The 4420-nt window shown below is 48.6% G+C and overlaps 1 long non-coding RNA gene across 1 annotated transcript in view; it reads right to left on the bottom strand.

Annotated features, from left to right (window-relative positions):
• The window catches only part of LOC308060723, a 31041-nt gene extending 27137 nt beyond the window's left edge, over positions 1-3904 (bottom strand). Inside the window, exon 1 of the long non-coding RNA XR_013926866.1 lies at positions 3556-3904. This is a non-coding gene — a long non-coding RNA (uncharacterized lncRNA). The remainder of the gene's footprint in view (positions 1-3555) is intronic.
• Positions 3905-4420: the final 516 nt, after the last annotated feature.

Genomic DNA, 4420 nt, shown 5'->3' with positions numbered 1-4420 from the left:
CTATGGAAAAGTGAAGTATCATATATTGTGACTTTGTTTTTCAGTGGAAATAGTTTGGCAGGCATCTCCTCAAGGACAGCAACGATGTCTGTGTTAAGTTACCATTCTTTATCTTTAACTTGTCCTGTCAGTTTTCTGGCAGACCATAGTAAATCTAAAACATTTGGAGTTGCACAAATTATTTGCCAGACTGTCCTGTCGCAGTTCAGGGCTGGAGCGCAGTAAGTAAACAGATGTGATTTGGAACTAGAGCTGTACTGTCAGACCAGCAACCTGAGTTTTGACATTCAAAAATATGCTATAGGCACTTGCTTTGCAGTTTTGTCCTTAAGCTGTGTAAGAGCCAAGTTGATAATGTGTTGGTCCATGAAGATACTGCTCAAGTGAATAAAAGGACCCTTATTTGCATCATTTCCCAATGTGCCTTGTGCAATTACTTTCCTATCCAAATAAACAAAGTTGTTTATTCAAATATTCTACAAGTTTGCTTCAGAAGATTATTTGGCACCTTCAAATGGGCAAGATTACCATAAATAGAATAGGAATCTGACACAATGAAAAACAATGAATTACTTTCCCCATGGAAGGAGATTATGAAAAGGGTATAAGGATTATTTTTTCTTTCATAAATTGACACAAAACAGATTATTGTCTCTAAGGAGGACCTGTGGATTTTAGGTATAAGGAGGCATTGACTAGGTCACTTGTTATTTACTCATTTGTCTTGGAAGAGTGAGTTATTAGAGAGGAGTAACTCATTCCTAGTGAATATAAAACAACAAAGTATCGAAGAGTGGTGATCTTCTGATTTAAGGACTGGCTATCCTCCCAAGTTGTGGCATGGAAAGAAAAAAAAAAAGTTTGCATACAGTTGTGGGGTTTTTGCCTTAAAAACAGAACTTCTAGAGGGAAAATAACCTACCACATTCCAAGGTTGTATATCCTCTGCTAAAATCCCAGTAAATTTAATAAAAGGTGTAGTTCAGTTCAGCTTAAAAAAAAAAAAAAAAAAAAAAAAAGCAGTGGTCTGGGTGAGTAGCCATCAAGGTGTTCTCATTTCAAATCAACTAGAAGGGAAAACTTGAAATTAAGAGTATGGAGCTGAACAGCTGTGCTGCCTCGGAGCCATGGCAAGCTCCCCTATGAAAACCAAGAGCAAACAGCCCAGTGGTACTTTGCCCAAAATCTGCTCAGCAACTCTTCTGCTATCGGCCCTTGCCTACTGCTTCAAAAGGAAACTCTGAAAGAAATTGATGGAGGTTTTGAAGGCATGGTGATGAGAAAGACATTATATAGTGAGTTTCTGGAGGCTTTTGGCTTGTCTGGACAGACATGGAGCTGTATGACCCTCACTCAAAGTTAATTAAGTGCTGTGTGAAATAATTAGTACAGTAAAGATATTGGATGGTCATGTAGGGTGGACATAAGCCTCTGTGCTCCACAGCAACATCTAGGACTGTTCTTGAGCATCAAGCCCTCCTGGTATTCGGTAGTCTATGTCTGTAGCGGGTTTGCATGGCAAGGCTTTGGCAGCAGACGGGCTACAGAGGTGGCTTCTGTAAGAAAATGCCAGAAGCTTCACACATGTCCAATGGAGTCAAGGCCAGCCGGCTCCAAGATGAACCCACCACTAGCCGAGTCCATCAGTGACAGTGGTAGCACCTCTGTGAAACCATATTAAGAAGGGAATAAAAAACTCTATGCCAGTGAGAGAGAGGAGTGACACTGTGGGAGCAACAGCCCTGCAGCCCACCAGGCCAGTGCAGGAGGCTGGAGCTGCTCCAGGTGCCAGAGCAGAGATTCCCCCCCAGCCCATGCAGCCCCCGGTGGGGCAGGCTGTGCCCCCAGCCCATGGAGCCCCCGGTGGGGCAGGCCGTGCCCCCAGCCCATGGAGCCCCCGGCGGGGCAGGCCGTACCCCCAGCCCATGCACCCCCGGCGGGGCAGGCCGTGCCCCCAGCCCATGCAGCCCCCGGCGGGGCAGGCCGTGCCCCCAGCCCATGCACCCCCGGCGGGGCAGGCCGTGCCCCCAGACCATGCAGCCCCCGGTGGGGCAGGCCGTGCCCCCAGCCCATGCACCCCCAGTGGGGCAGGCCGTGCCCCCAGCCCATGCACCCCCGGCGGGGCAGGCCGTGCCCCCAGACCATGCAGCCCCCGGTGGGGCAGGCCGTGCCCCCAGCCCATGCACCCCCGGCGGGGCAGGCCGTGCCCCCAGACCATGCAGCCCCCGGTGGGGCAGGCCGTGCCCCCAGCCCATGCACCCCCGGCGGGGCAGGCCGTGCCCCCAGCCCATGCACCCCCGGCGGGGCAGGCCGTGCCCACAGCCCATGCAGCCCCTGGGGGAGCAGCTCACCCCCTGCAGCCCATGGAGCACCCTGCCGGGGTGCAGGCAGCCCGTGTTGGAGCAGGGTTGCTGGCAGGGCTCGTGACCCTGGGGGGACCCACACTGGAGCTGGCTGTGCCTGAGGGACAGCACCCCATGGGAGGGACCCACGCTGGAGCAGCTCATGAAGCACTTGCAGCCCATGGGAAGGACTCATGCTGGAGAAACTAATGGAGAACTGTCTCCTGCGGGAGGGACCCCAGGCTGGAGCAGGGGCAGAGTGTGAGGAAGAAGGAGTGGCAGAAATGTGTGGCAGAAACTGGCCACAGCCCCCATTCCCTGTCCCCCTGTTCCTCCAGGGCCGGGGGAGGGGGGGGGGGGGGGGCGGGGGGGAAGTAGCGAAATCAGGAATTAAGTCAAGCCTTGGAAGCAGGGTGGGCGGGTGGGTGGGGGTGGGGGTGAAGGTGTTCTTCTGGTTTGAATAATTTAAACTAAATCAAACTAATTTTCCCAAGTTGAATCTGTTTTGCCCATGATAGTAATTGCTGAGGGATGTCGCTGTCTTTATCTGGACCCACGAGCCTTTCATTGTATTTTCTCTCCTCTGTCTGATTGAGGAGGGGAGTGATAGAGCAGCTTTGGTGGGCACCTGGCATTCAGCCAGGGTCAAACCACCACAATGTCCATACTGTTAAATTCCTTTCCTGCCAATATATGATGGCTACATGCAAACAGTCCTTACGGAATGACACCTGGCCTGTGCTAACATCCCATTTGTGTGCAAGACCTGTTTGGGAGTTGGCAATTTTGGGGCAAATCATGCCAGTGACAATTCTAATAATTTAATTAAGTAACAACAATGAAGTTCTAATGGCCAGAAAACACCTTTGAGCACTGAATATAAAACTAGAGCTACACACCATGAAAATCAGATTACTCCATGCTTTTCAGATCCATAAATCTGTGCTGCAGACCTCACCCTTCCTAACCCCATGATTTCTGTGGGAGATTTTTCTGCACCCACACACCTGTAGCCTTTGAAAGTTGCTCTGAGCATGCTTCAGTGTTCTTGAACTGGGCAGTAGCTACAACAAGATAAGAAGTAAGAACACCAGGAAGAAAATAGAGGAGGGCATGGTGCCAGTACAGCACAGCAAGAACCATGGGCTTTTTCTTCAGTAGGCCTTCAGTCTTTGTTCCACAAGACAAAAACAGTGAACACCTCACGGCTTACCTTCTCATGAAGAGAGCGGGGAATGGGATCCTCAACCAAATGAGAATCAGTCTCTCTCCTGACCATGTATGCTGCAGTTGGCTGTGAGCCATAGTGCTGCACCTGAGTGATGTATAATGCTGCCACTCCAGTCTACTCCCAGCACAACCTGCAATCATAATCCACAGTATACACCAGGCACCGTGGCAGAGGTATCCGTCAAAACGCTAAAACACCTATACAGCAACAAAATACTTTTGATACGTTTCTGTCAACATGCAAAATAATTTGGAGCATTTCATGCATTTAAGGAAAGTTATGGAAGTCTTACTCAATCTCCTTTATGTTTTCCTAGTCTCTCTCTTCCCCCCTCCCTTTACTTGACGGAGTTTATCGATGTTTTTATAAATTCAGTAGTGCTTTAGGTATGAGGTTTCACACATTTAATAACTTAGTAATCAGGTTTCTATACGAGCCTGAAGCTTTCTCCATATAAAGAAAAAAACTCATGTAACTGATGGAGAAAGCAAACAGGGTATAGAAAAATGCCTACTCCAGGAACAACTAACTCTTGGATTAGTCCTTTTCCTAACAGCTTGAGGTCAAGACAGGAGAACGAATACATTTCTAAAAGCCAGCTACTCAGCTGGTGCACACTGGCACAACTTGGCTAACGTTGGCAGAACTTCATCAGAGTTAATAGAAGTGGAAAAGTTGACCTACACCACCAACGTTGACTGATAAGCAAGCTTATTTCTTAATAAAATCTAAAAATGCTGGTAATCTTGGAGTAGCATTAACTATTTATGTGCATGCATCAGAGTTTGCTTTTCTTCCTTTCTGAAGTAATGCAAGAATTGTGTCATTGCATATTGGCACTTCTAAC

This window comes from Falco punctatus, assembly GCF_963210335.1.
Source record: "Falco punctatus genome assembly, chromosome: 3".
Lineage (NCBI taxonomy): Eukaryota > Metazoa > Chordata > Aves > Falconiformes > Falconidae > Falco > Falco punctatus.
The sequence above is the reverse complement of the archived record's forward strand: the minus strand, read 5'-3'. Positions and strand labels throughout refer to the sequence as shown.